Genomic DNA, 14821 nt, shown 5'->3' with positions numbered 1-14821 from the left:
TGCCTGTATAATAACACCATCCCGGCTTCAGCGGAATGGGGTAGGTCCAGCACAATGCTTCTACAAAGAGCTGACATCCCAGTTCAGTTGTCTGGATTGCGCAGCAGTTGATGAAGCGCAATCCTGAAACTAGTTAGGGTGTGCTATCAAATATATGGGTACCAATCCCGAACCATGGTACAGTGGTAGGTAGGTCCCACCATACCCCTTGTGTAGATAGTACTCACCATAGGTCCTGCCAACAGTGACCATCTGGTCGTGCTGGACTGGGTCAAAGTCAAAAGTTCAGGCCAACCGCGATAGAGCATGGGTCGGATACAGTGCCAGATTAGCCCTGCTGAAGTTTTACATTCTCATGTTTTATGCTAAGAATCCCATTCGTGTTGGAGAGGATCATGGGGAGCAAGGAGAACATAGAGGACAGTGGTCCGTGTGGCAAGAAGAGCAGGCCGGGCATCGTAATGAGGGGGCTGGTGCTTCACAGTAGCAGTCCTTGTGGGCGATCGATGTTTGCTGGACAAAGAGATGGGCTGGTGGCAGCTTGCACTCAATTTCAGTGCGAGCTGTATTTTCTTGTGTGAACAGGTCCATTTGAGGTCATAAAGAACCCAAAAGCTTGATTGAGAGAGCCCATGAGAAACACCAAGGGTCTTGGACCTGAAAGGCACCACTTTGGGAGTAAGGAACTCCCTGCAGCTGGGTCAAGGAGCTTTTTTGGGAGCCTTTTACGCAACTGAGGCTCAAATAAGGAGTCCCGCAGACCATCCCTTTGAGTCACAGCAGGGCAGCAGTTCCTTTAGAGCAGCAGTCCAGCAGAGTGGCAGTCCTTGTATCAGCACAGCAGTCCTTGTCCTGGGAGAGGAATCACAAGTCCAAATTTGTACTGAAGAGTTCATGTCCGAGGTCCAGTATGTATACACAGTTGTGCTTTTAAAGTGTGAAGAAGTTTCTAGAGGCTTCCTTTGAAGTCCCCAGGTTTCCTGCCTTCCCTGTCCTGGCTTCAGACTAACTATGGGGGGAGGGTATGCAGCCCTTTGTGTAGAGGCAGGACACAGCCTTTTCAGGTATAAGTTGGGCTGTGCCCAGCTTCTTCCTCCCATCCTGCAAGTGATGGCCCATCCAGGCAGACATAAGCTTCCTATTGTGTGTGGATGTCAAGGAGAAATACAGAAAACTCAACTATACGCTACACCCAGTCATGTGACCAGAGGCATGCTACTAAATGGCTACAGCAAGAAAATTTGAACTTTCTAAAAAATGGCATATTCAGAATTGTAATTTAAAATCCGACTTTTTATATGTTAGAATTCACATGTATAGAATATAATAAATCAACTCCAAAGCTATCCTATGGGAGAGATAGGCCTTGCAATAGTGAAAACAAATTGAAGGGTTTTCACTACCAGGACATGTAGAACCTAAAAATAGATGTCCTCCCTTTTGGATATATTGCCCTCTAGGCTGTCCAGGGCCTACAATGGGGCTGATTTACATGTATTAAAAAGGAAGGTTTGGACCTTTCATCAGACTTACTTTGCCAGGTCGACCAGGCAGTTTAAAACTGCACACCCAGGCTCTACAATGGCAGGTCTGAGACATGTTTAAGAAGCTACTTAAGTGGGTGGCACAATCAGTGCTGCAGACCCACTAGTATAAATCAATTTACAGGCCCTGGGCACATGTAGTGCCACTTTACTAAGGACTTATAAGTAAATTAAATATGGGAATTGGGTATAAGCCAATGTTACCATATTTAGAGGCGAGAGCACAAGGGCTTTAGCACTGGTTGTTAGCAGTGGTAAAGTGCACAGAGTCCTAAGGACAGCAAAAATGAGGTAAGGAGAAATGTAGGAAGATGAAGGCAAAAGTTGGGGGGAAGACCACCCTAAGGGTGACAGTTCTAAGGGTGACCATCCATCAAAACCTCCTAAGTAACTACTGTGGCATGCATCTTTTAAGTTTTCCTAGTTCTCAGACTTTTTCTCAGAGTGATTGTCCTTCTCTGCTCAGCTTGTTTGTGCTGTCGTCTACTCTGCTCAATCTTATCAGGATCTCGAGTGGACCTTATCAGGGCACTTTTGAAGATATTTTCCTACAGATAAAAATACTATCTGCACTACCGTTGGTGAAAAACTACTGCATCTTTGAAATTACTGTACTGCATTTACCAGAATGCAATGAGGTGAACTGTTCTGGGAAGAGAGGCAGTGTGCTCCCTCCCCCTCTCATGTTTAAAAGGCTCCAGTGAGCCAACAAGCCAAGTCGCCCTCCTGGGATGCACCTGTCTGCATGTGAAGTAGTACTGCGACCTATGAAGACTTGGGCAGCATTTCAGCAACCCCAGATGACTTTGCTCTATACTGATGAAGGGATAAACCCTGAAACACGTGTCTAGAGATAACAGCACTACCTCCACCAAATTTGGAGAAAAACTACAGCAAATTTCAATTAAGCATACTGCATTTACCAGACTGCATTGAGGTGAACTGTACTGGGATGAGAGGCAGAGTGCTCTCTTTCACCTTATAATTTTATTATGTCCAATCCATGTGACTCAAACTATCCTTTTGAAATATTCATGTCTTTTCCTTTATTATCAAGTTAAATCAAAGATCCATATATATCAAGTACCTCCTAATAGGCGCAAAGGAGGTCATTTTGTCTTCAGCGGGTCGCCCCAAAGTCTGAGAGCTTGCCGTTCACCAGAAGCCCTGACTTCCCCCTCAACTGACAGGTGACCGCCCACCATATTCAGAAATATCTGCCTTAGCGGCAGGAATCTCATTCCATACAAAGCATCCATCATCATGGCTGATGTTGTATTGTAGACAGAGCAGGTTCCTGGGAAAGTACAATTTGTTGTCCACAAAGCAGGAGTTTGTTTAAAAAATATAAAAAAGAAATGGTCCTGACTCACAGGAAGCTTTCTTCCTGAACATCAGTTCAATTACTTGACTTCCCTACCCAGGACTACCAATTCACCAACTATCACTTGATGGTACTGAGAAGGAAATTCATGGGATAGATAGAGTGTGGTAACTGCCACTATGACCTGGAGTCTTAATGACAGAAGGGCCATTGGGTCAAGGGTTTTCAATGCCAGAGTCAGCTCCACTATTCAAAACACTGTAATTTTTCAAAATCCGAATGGTGCTTGAGCACTCATATGTGTATTTGTAAAACGAACTATCAGCCACCAGGAGCTGAGCAAGTGTGTGTGCTTAGCACTGCATATGGGAAGTTGGTGATTTGAAAAGCCAGGTCTCAGCTTCTTGCAGAATTCAAGAACAGATGAAGAGGCTTTGTTGTGGAGTTGGAGATTGTTCATGCTTTAGGAGCAATGTCAGAGGACCCCAGTCCTCTGATTTAGTTCTGTGTGTTCGTAGGATGTGTGCAAGTAGGAATCCTGAAGAGCAGAGGCATCTGGGTGGTTGGGAGAAGGAGATGTGACTGTTCACTTAGGTGGAGCCTGAGTTGTGTTGTGACTTCAATATGTGTGGGAGGAGTTTAAATTGAGCATGATTGTGTTTCGAGAGCAAGTGATGTAGTTCCCTGTGGTGTGGTGTGATGTATTTTCTGTGTCAGAGGTTGAAGATGAGGAAGTGTGATGTATCTTACAAACCTAAAATAGCCCCATAAGTGGGTGTCATTTATGGGGAATTGGTGTAGGGCGCATCGCAAGTTTTCTTGCTGTACTGCCCTACGCCAATGTGAAAAGGCAGGAGTGTGCTGTATTTATGAAATACAGGTCTTTTCTGTCCTTTCCCACTGTGCTGGCACATAATTATCTGCCTAGCACCAACCTAGGCACCCTTGCACTACTCTGTTGTGGGCAGGATTGTTTTTGTGCAGGAAGGGGCACCTTTCTGCACAAAAAAATTCCCAAGAGGTGTTTTCTTCTTTCTGTGTGTGCTGCATAATGCAGCACACATGGAAAGAGAAAACAATGAGGAGAAATAAAAACACTTCTTCTTTTTACGCCTGCTCTGGGAAAGGTGAAAGGTTTTGGCCTGCCCCAGGTTTAAGTAACTAAGTTTCAAAATCCATGGGTTTTTGCGTGGGAAAACCCACCACAATGTCCATGGAAAACCTTTTTGAAGCAGAGTACGGCAAGTCAGAAACTTGTGCTGCTTTGGCTTACTCCATATCTATGAGACCATGCAAAGCCACTTGGGTATGTTTGAGATGTTTATGCCGCCGGAGTATAAAAAAAGTGACGTCCCGGCAGCACAAGTTTCTCAAAAATAAGCCCTGAAGTATCTTTTCAGTGTTTGAATTCTGGAATAAACAAAATTCAATAAGGACTGTATGACAGAGGCATGCATGGGGAAAACCACGCGTGCCCCTACTATGCTGCCTAAACCACAAATGCATCTGAACAATGCATACCTTTACCTCAGATGCCTTTACCAAACATGCCTTGTATAGGGATGGGCGATAAACATGGAGGACGTCTGGTCTGCCGGTGTTGGAATTTGCTGGGCTGTGGCAGGGACTCTGTGTCCCAGAATCTCACATTTCCATGTGGAGGAGGAGTACTGTGACTGGTTTCCCCATGCCGCACCCTGAAAAGTGGCCACCTCCTACTGTGGCACTGGACATTGTGTTTGGAGATGTTGAGGCCAACTGGTAACAGTTGGTACTGATTGCTTCTCCTCCTTTCTCTTGTAGAGACAATATTTGACATTCAGTTGAACTGGCCATTTGTTCTCACTGTCTTTTGCAAAGGAACCAGCAGTTTTTTTGTAATCAGGGCACAATCTTGAATCCTTTAGCATAGTCTTCTATGTCAATTGGTTGCTGGGCCTGATGTTGTATGGGATTTTGTTGTTTGTGTTACTCATGGGCTGACTATTAATGAACTTATGTTGTTTAACGAACCTGTTGGGGAGTCTGTGAGTTTGCACCCTGGGATCCCTGATACAGACCAGCTTGGGTTTCCAATGGGGAAACATAAGCCAACAACAGTTGCCCCAAAGGTTTCTGTGAAAACAGGAACCACCATGGATACTTTTCTACAACGAGAAGTTGGAGTCATGGATAAAGAAATAGAGTTGGTTATTTGTCGTCTTTCCCATTCCTCTTTACACCACGTGTCTTCTTGTCCTCCTGGTATACCATTGGTGCCTCTTATCCAGGACCCTGGTACAACCCCTCTGCCTTTATTGCAGGACAAAAGGTGAGACAGACTGTATTGCCGCACCAATTGATGTTGAATTTTGAGATCCTGTCTGAACCTTACCAATCATGTTCTCTGGCTCAGAACATTCAATCAGCACCCAATACTCATGTGATAACAGTAGAGGGCCCTAGAGTAGGACCAGGAGATGAAAGGAAGCACCTCTCAACAGGTAGTAAACCCAAGCGCCCTAGAGTTATCTGTTTGCAGCCTAGCTCACCAGACTCACAAGTTTTGATTACATTGCCCTCGTGGCCTTGTTTAAGCCTCTTTATTAGCTGCTTTGGATGCCAAATCGGACCCAATAAAGCAACGTTTACCAGTAATTGAAAACAAATTAATTAATCTAAATCAGATTAATTCAGTAGGCCGAGCGATAGTACATATCCCCAAGATTGTTACACCTGGTTTATCCAACACTGAGGGACTTCATCAGGAACACATGATTAGGGGCAATGAGTCATCGAGACACCAGATGTCTGATGGTGATACCCTCTTACCCGGCCTGTCCCTGCAGTCTGCCCGTGCCTCTACATCAACAGGAGGGGGAGTACCATCAACAGGGGGAGCTTGGTTTAATGACAGAACTGGAATCACCAATCGTTAGCCACCCAATGTGCCTAGAGGAGAGGAAAATAGATCACAATCAGGCGCAACTAGCAATCCCAGCTCAAATCCAATTCTCCTACAACTACCACCCGAGTAACCCCGTATATAGTGGAGCTGAAGAATGTACCCCCGCTTTTGCCAGGTGTCACAGAGGATTTTGGATAACTCAAGAATAAAGTTTTGCATTGGTTGAACCTTAACACCATTTTAGGCTTCCGAGTGGAAAGATACATTAACATGGTCCGTAAAGTGAATTGGGTTGGGAGAGCCAAGAAGAATTTTGAGTGGCATTGGATAGTCCTAAATTTCAATAGACTTATCGTGGCTGAGAGAATTTTAGCAGTTGCCAAACAGACCACTCCCAGTGCCCTCATCTGCGCTATTGCGGCACTCCCTCTGAGATATTTTTACCGACAATTTAATTATTTGCCACAACCTTGTCACAGGCAACACCTGAAGTTCTTTGGTCCTTGCTCAGGCTAGCTGGCAAGAGGTCACCCCTGATATAGTTCCCTCAAACAGCTATCCTCCATTCGCATCGATGGATGGTTTCGAGTGCCCTTGGAGTTAATTACTTCTTTAGTGCAGAATTCCTCTGTAAATGTATTTCCTAGAACAGTGGTGGTCTGGCGAGCAAATTAACAGACCCTAATTGGTAGTTGTGTGTTAGAAAGTTTTGTTAGAAGGTTCTGTCTTGAGGAAACCTGGGCCATTGAAAAACAATTTTTCTAGGAGGGATATAAAACCTTCTTTATGTCTGCCACACCTTCAAGAGGATGGAGATAGATGGGGGATTTGATTGTCTTTGTTTCCCTAGCAATTCAATGTAGTCTTGTTGTTTTGCCCACATAAATTCCCACCCTGCAGGTCTTGTTATTTTCTAGAGGGCCTAGTAAGTTGCTTCTTTTGAACTTCTATAAGGCTACATCCTCACTCCCGGCACTTGTAACATCTCCCTGTTAGGTTCCTTTTTTAAAAACGTGAAAGCTACCAATTTACATTGTGTGAACATTATACTTGTAGGAGATTTTAATGTTCATGAGGTCAGATAGTTTACAGGCCATGGGTTGTCCCCACGTGATGGGCATGCATTTGGAACATACCCACCAGGGAGGTAACCTCAATGCCATTGTGAGTCAGTTTGATTTAATTTCAGCTATGAGTAAGTTGTCCCCGGACATGAAGGACATCTGCCCTACCTTTACTGGGAGGGACTGAGCGTGGTTTATTGATTTTATTTGCTTTCCACACACCTGTCATTACATCTTGGACTTTGCCATCCTCTCAAGTGCTTTTAGTGATCTTGATGCATTGTGTGCTACAACCTGCTGGCCTATGTTGGCACAAATATTGGGGGTTGGAGCTAGTGATACCCCTAAGGCTGTTGATGGAGGCAGGAGACTCAAGTGGCAACAGATAATTGCAGATTATTTTCATGATTCTCTGTTTGGTCAGTGCCATAAGGAGTTTGTCACCTGCCTAGATGAACAAAATGATCAACACGACATAATAGAGGCCTTTACTGTAATTTCGAGTACATTGTCATATTTTATTGAAGGCTCCAGCCCGGCAACATCATGATCAGACCCCAAAATGGTTTGACTCTGACTGTTCCAGAACATTGAAAAACTTGAAAAAAGCATTAATTACTAATCCAAGCAACATCTATTTAGTCAAGAATTGTTGCAGCCGGTATAACATTGAATTGGTAAGACGTAAGGCTATTTTATAAGATGAGGCCTGGTCAGACCTTATAGAGGCTAGCACCCTGAAGAGCAGCTCCAAGTTTTGGAACATCATTAATAACTCTTTTCTGGTGACAGAAACTGCTGACCCTTTGGTGGCTCATATCACGGAAGATGGCTGGGTAAATCATTTTGAGGAAGTCTATCATGCCTCTTCTGCTCTGAGTGGGGGTACTAGTCTGATTGAAGGGAAACCTGTCATTTGCTTTTCAGCAGAGGGAGCAAGAAAGAGTATATCGGGGCTGTCCACAATTAAGGCCCCGGGTCCTGACAGGATTAAACTCAACCTTTACATCTCTAATATGAATGTGTGGGTACTGGCCCTTACCTCCCTCAATAATGCAGTAGTTGTGGCTGGCCCTTGGGATCTTGGGTCAGATCCATCATTGTACCAGTTTTTAAAAAGGGAGACAGAGATAGCACGCATGGTTACAGGCCCATCTCCTTGCTTGATTTGGTGGTTAAGGTGGTTGGAAGTATTTTATTGAACAGGCTTTCCGAATGGGCAGATGGCAATATTATTTTATTGGGAGTACAGTGTGGGTTTTACCCAGGACTGTCAATAGTTGATCAGTGCGTGAATCTTTACCTTGTTCTTAACAAGTGCACCATTGCCAGCTCTAGGTTCTATCCACCTAGATTTTATGGATCTGTCTTCCGTGTTTGATTGTGTATACAGCACCAAGCTTTAGCGGATCATGTTGTCCATATGGGTGGATAGGGATATTGTTTCCTTTTTTAGGGATCTCCATAGGGATGCTAAGGTGGCGTCGCGATATACAAAAGATCTCAAAGTTATCTGGCAATTTTTAATACACAGAGGAGTCTGGCAGGGTTGCATTCTGGCCACTTTTCTGTTTAATATATGCTTTAACAACTTGGGGCAGGTCCTCAGAGAGCTAAAAGGGGATTGTACCCAGGTGGGGCAGTGGAGTCTGACCGTATTACTGCATGTAGACAAAACTATCCTTTGGGCTCGGTCAGCTATGGGGCTGCAATTCTGGTTGCAATCTTGTGTCCACTTCATAGAAGACCAGGACCTCTTGGTTAATAATAAAAAAAATCTTATGTGATGATGGTGGGACCTTGGTCAACAAAATCCCAAACCTTTGTGGTTGGGTATACTCCATTCCCAAAGACCAGTGTCTTTTCCTAACCAAGGGTGTTGTTCGACACTGCCCTGAATTGACGTCCTCTAATTTGTAGTAAGACTTTGTTAGGGCTAACGCTCCCATTTTTACCTTTGCTTCTTGACAGGGCAACCGAATAACTGGGGCTCTCTTACTGATCTACATGGCGAAGTGTATCTCTAAAGGAACCCATGGAGGTGGAATTTGGGGATACACCACCCTTTACGAGTTGCAAATTGTTGGAAATACTTTTTGAAGACAGCTATTATGTGTACCACAGGGTACTTCTCCCTGTGTAGTGCATGAAGAACTGGGTTTGGCCTACCTTTCTAATATCTTGACTTTTTGCACTCTTTCCCTCTGGTTGAAAATTTGGCCTAGGACAGGGATCAAACAAAGGGCCCGATGTAGGTAATCTCGATTTACCTACTCTTAAATACCGAATCATACCGATTCGGTATTTAAGAGTAGGTAAATTGGAAGTAGGCAGATGTAGGTAATTTTTCTTTTTCAATTACCGAATCTGTAAGATTCGGTATTTACCGATTCGGTAAATACCGAATCGGTATTTGCCATTGATTCCTATGGGCCTTGAAGCCCATAGGAATCAATGGCAAATACCGATTCGGTAATTACCGAATCGGTAAATACCGAATCCTGCCAGGGGGAACGGGGTGTCACTTTGACACCCTGTAGCACCCCAATGTCAGGCTTGTGTGCCATGTGGCACACAGACATGCCCTAAGGGCATGTCTGTGTGTCACATGGCACAGGTGTACATGCACAGATGTGCATGTACACCTGAATTCGTTATTTACCATGCAATAGTATTACATGGTAAATAGCGAACTCTTAGGGGCCTGCATTTACAGATTCGATATTTTTACCGAGTCTGTATTTACCAATTCGGTAATTTTACCGATTCGGTAAATACAGATTCGCTAAAAATACCGAATCTGTAAATACATGCCCCCTACATTGGAAAATGCATTTACCGGTCGTCCGTTACCGAATTCGTCCGTTACCGACCGGTAAATGCCTACCTACATCGGGCCCAAAGTAAAGTAATTCTTAAGGATAGCCTGGCCCTCGATTATTCTCAGCATACTCCTTTGCTTAAATATATCAGGGATTGCATCATGAATCTGAGTAGGGGAGATTTGTTTAATAATTCAGATAAACTCTGTAAGAAGGATTATAGTTGGGTGAAGGATTCCTTTTATAGAAAACAAATGCTTGATAGAGAAGAAGGGGCCCAGTTGAAGCCCATTGTTCGTTGTTACATTATGCTGAAAACTGTGCATTCAACGAAACCATACTTTTTAAGGCTTAAGAGTAGATATGAGTGCTTTTTACTAAGCAGGTTTGGGCTCGATCTTTTCTATCTCTTTTTAGCTTATCCACAAGGGGCAAACAAGGGTCATAATCTCTTGCCCTGTGACGAAATGTCTCCAGAGGACATGCTCCACTTTTTAATGTTCTGTGGTTCCTATGAGGTTCATAGGAAGTCATATATTATTCACTTTTTAAAAAGGGGAAATTTTAGCCAGATTCGACCTGCTATTATCTTTTTACAAATGCTTTCGGGTAACACTGTACTTCATGTTCTTAGCTTTTTAAAATCTGCTGTAAGGCTTAGATCCAGCTGTGAGTGAATGATCGGGGTATCCAGGTTGACTGCTGTTTATGCAAGATCCCACTTGTACTCCTTTTTAACTGCAATTGTGTATTTTTGACTAGTTTTTAACCATTTTAGTTAGTCTAAAATAAATTCTACTGTTCCTGAGGATGGCTTTTTTATGTGTCGTAAATATATCAATTTGATGTAATTTTATGTTTTTTATTTCAAAAGCCGAATAAAGTTGTTTGATTGATCACACCCTATGCCACATGCCCTTAGACCTAACAACTACTCCAACACCCCCTGACCCAAAAAAGTACCCCCTTATTCCCCTGAGCCCATAAAGCTAACCAGACCCCCCTGATCTCCGAAACCTACCAAGACCCCCTAAACCCTAACAACTACCCCAATCACTCCTGAGCTCTAAAAGGTACCCTGACCCCACCCTGAGTCCTAAAAACTACCAACCCCATCTGAGCCCTAAAAACTACTCTGACCACAAGCGATAAAAAGTACCCTGACCCCCAGCCCTAAAAACAACCCCACCTCCCCAACCCTAAACCTGAGCCCTAAAAACTACTCCAACCCCTTGAAAATTACCCCTCACCCCCCAAAACATGGCCCTATCCCTATTTACCTTACTGCTTCCTTTCCGGATCGATCCTGTTCCTGGACCAGCCCATCTCAGCATCTAGACTGCGCATGAATATGCGTAGTTAAGGCATATGTGTGGTTAAGGTAAGCGCAGCTGTGCTTGCATTGGAACAGCACACTTGGCTCTGCCCACATTGTTTAGACCATTCCCCTTCAATAAGATGAATAGCCATTTGGACAATCTTTTCATGGAAAAACTCTGGGCCCGATTCACAAAGGTAAACTGAGGCGAAAGTCTAACTTTACGTCTTTCGGTATTCACAAAGGGCATTTACGAGTAGTAAAGTTAGACTTTTGTCTAAACTGCCTAAGAAAGTTCTATATTCTTATACCTCATTGTTTTCCCATTATTAATCAGTTAACTGCCTGGCTTAGTGGTTATAGATATTCTACTTGGTTTTACACTTACTTTACACCACAGCTCAAAGGGTTTTGGTCAATTTCATAATTAGACACAATGGCAAAACCTAAAATATTATGGCAAAATGTGTTTGTCGCTCGAAAACTTTTGTGCCACAAAAGAACATTTTGTTTTTGTACTGTTCTAAATAATATACCCCTATACTTGCTTAATTTCATGTCTGTTCCAGGGAATTTTAGTATATTGCCAGGAAGAAACAAAAACTTTCAACTACATTGCAGCATGCATGAAAAGAGGAACAAAATTGGAGAAATTAAAAGTATTTCTCCTCGTTACGCCATTCCTAAACCTCCCCTGGGGAGGCGTAAGATTCCAATGCATTTCCAACTTTACAAAGTGCTGTAAATCTGGGAATGCGTCAAGTTCCATGGATGTTGCATGGGAACTCCCACAGCTACATGCATGGAACGCCCCTTTCACGCAGAGTAATGCGTGATAGGGACCCATATGCACCAGTAATGAAAACTCACATAGGGTGACTTTACGTGGTCTTGTAAATTTGGGCCAGCCCATTGGGCGTACTGCACATCAAGAAAAGTGATGCACCAGGGGTGCAATGGGCTTCAGAGTATTTAGGACTACACACCAGCGAACACGGTAATCTCATAGACAGGCAGCAGAATTCACATACAAGTCCTTAGTAGAGGGAAGGACATGGTCATTCTGCATTGTATGGTATTGGCATATGGAAAACCGTATTAACATTTTCACACAAACTGAGGGACTTTAATACAGCAGGTGTTCAGCTTTTGCTGTTACTGAAAGATAAAATAGCCACTTTTTCCAACATAACATGAACACAAACATAGTGCATGCCCCTGCTGATCTTCTCGGATACAAAAGTCTGCACAGGGCATAGTTGTACTCGTTCACCCTCAATGACCTGCACAAAAAGGAAATAGCCATACAGATCTTGCTGTCAGTCTGCTAGAGCTACATGGTTGGTATCATATTCGATATACTGAAGTAGTCCTTGTACTGCACTCAATCACCACTTTCTGAGAGAGATTGGCATTGGGTATGGAAGGCTATTGCATCTGCCTCTCTCTCTCACTTTTCATGTTCTCTGATATTATTGTGAGTTGTTGTCCTTACATAATTTTCAATAGGAAGGGGTGGGAGCACACTACTGACCTCCCAGCACAGTTCGCCCATAAGCATTATGGTAAATGCAGTTTGCAGTGCACGCTTACTTGGTATTTTGCTGGAGTGTTCCACCAGGATTGGTGCAGATTAGTGCTGTCATCTCTAGACAAATGTGTTTCTGGATTTAATCCGTCATCAGTGGAGATCAAAAAACGATTTTCATTTGGGGTTGCTGAGCAGGCTGCCAACATTCTTAAAGAGCTCAGTAACTCTCACAGGCGCTTAGGTGCATCTCCACTAGCTCATCAGCTCAGTGGCTCAAGGGAGCCTTTTTAAACAGGAAGGGGTGGGAGCACTCCTGATCTCCCAGCACAGTTCGCCCCTAAGCATTATGTTAAATGCAGTTTGCAGTGCTCGCTTACTTGGTATTTTGCACACATGTGTTTCTGGATTTTATCCGTCATCAGTAGAGATTAAAAAACGATTTTCATCTGGGGTTGCTGAGCAGGCTGCTAAAATTCTTACAGGTCTTAGTACTTCTCACAGGTGCACAGGTGCAACTCCACTAGCTCGTCAGCTCAGTGGCTCAAGGGAGCCTTTTAAAACAGGAAGGGGTGAGAGCACACTGCTGACCTCCCAGCACAGTTTGCCCCTAAGCATTATGGTAAATGCAGTTTGCAGTGCATGCTTACTTGGTATTTTGCTGGAGTGTTCCACCAGGGTTGGTGCAGATTAGTGCTGTCATCTCTAGACACATGTGTTTCTGGATTTTATCCATCATCAGTAGAGAACAAAAAACGATTTTCATCTGGGGTTGCTGAGCAGGCTGCCAAAATTCTTACAGGTCTCAGTACCTCTCACAGGCGCACAGGTGCATCTCCACTAGCTCGTCAGCTCAGTGGCTCAAGGGAGCCTTTTTGAACAGGAAGGGGTGGGATCACACTGCTGACCTTCCAGCACAGCTCGCCCCTAAGCATTATGGTAAATGGAGTTTGCAGTGCACGCTTACTTGGTATTTTGCCGGAGTGTTCCACCAGGGTTGGGATTGGGCCTCTTTGCTACAACACTTCCCCAGGATCTCTCTTGTTTTTATGTCCTTGTGTCCGGCTGCCGGCTCAAGCTGGCGGCGTATGCCGGTACCCGGTGTGCGTGCCCTGGTGAGCCGCAGCTCGAGGTGGCGCCTAGCCAGCCCGCGCCATCTCCGGGGAGTGGCTCCAGCCAGCAACAGCATGAAAGGGACCATGTGCTTCGGGAAGATCTGGGTGGTGCCCTGCGGAGACGGCAACAGTTCACCAAAATAGTCAGGAATTAAAGAGTTGTCTACTCACAGAGTTAAGTCGCATGTGCCAGGGGGAGTAGGTGTACTTCGTTTGGTGACGCAGATGCATGCAAAGGTTTATCAAGAGGCATGATTTGGGTGGGATAGATTGTTTCGAAACATGCAACTTATCATTTAGAGCTTTGTTACAAAAGTAAGAGTAGACCCATAGAAAAGTCACTGGGATCTAGGTATGCAGCAGTACAAAAGAGGGGGTCCCAGAACAGGGAAAAACACAGTATTAAAGCACTACTTTTTGAAACATTAGCCAACTTAGGAGTACGTTGTTATTTAATCACAATTTACTACCACAGGTATTCAGTACAATGCATAAGTACATAAATCCACACATTTTAGTGCCCAACAGGTAAAGAGGAAGGAAGTGGAAGGGGTAGGAAATAGTGCAAGGTAGGGAATGTGCAAAACAGGTCAAAAATACTTATTCAGAAACGATACATTATTAGCAAGTGGCTTCATGTGCAAGCCCAAACATAGGTATAATCGAAAATCATAATGAAAACTCGGGTGGCCAGACTTCTAAAGAAGCAGTATAACTCATGTTTGGGGCAGAAGTTGGCAGAAGCGACGGTTGTCTAAGTTTCAACCCAAATGGTGCGTAGGGTAAGTGGGCCCTTACAGGAGGGTCTTCATTAGGACAGGGAGGGGCGGTGGGCAAGCTTCCTAGAGCAGAGACATAAAGAAAAATGGTCATCGCTGACCCATGGCAATCGAGGGAGAATTTAAAAACGGCGGAAGAGCAGAGGATTAGCACACTGAGTGGTATAGAAGATCAATAAATACCATGCGGGCGATGTCACACACGGAGAGCTGGGCAGTGCATGCTTCCAGTTAGTAATCTGTGAATAGACAATATATTCCATGTAGCTAAACAATGATATAGTTGCAACAAAACTGCTCACTTTATCAGTAAAAGTAACAAATGAAAACTTACAAGCAAGACATATTCGTGTCCTCATGTATGCATTTAATCTAAGAAAAATATATAAAGGAGGGGAAGGAGGAGGTTGGGGGGGCGGCAAGTCAGACACAACACCCAT

Source organism: Lissotriton helveticus, chromosome 7 (assembly GCF_964261635.1).
Source record: "Lissotriton helveticus chromosome 7, aLisHel1.1, whole genome shotgun sequence".
NCBI classification, from domain to species: domain Eukaryota; kingdom Metazoa; phylum Chordata; class Amphibia; order Caudata; family Salamandridae; genus Lissotriton; species Lissotriton helveticus.
Note: the sequence above shows the minus strand (reverse complement) of the source record.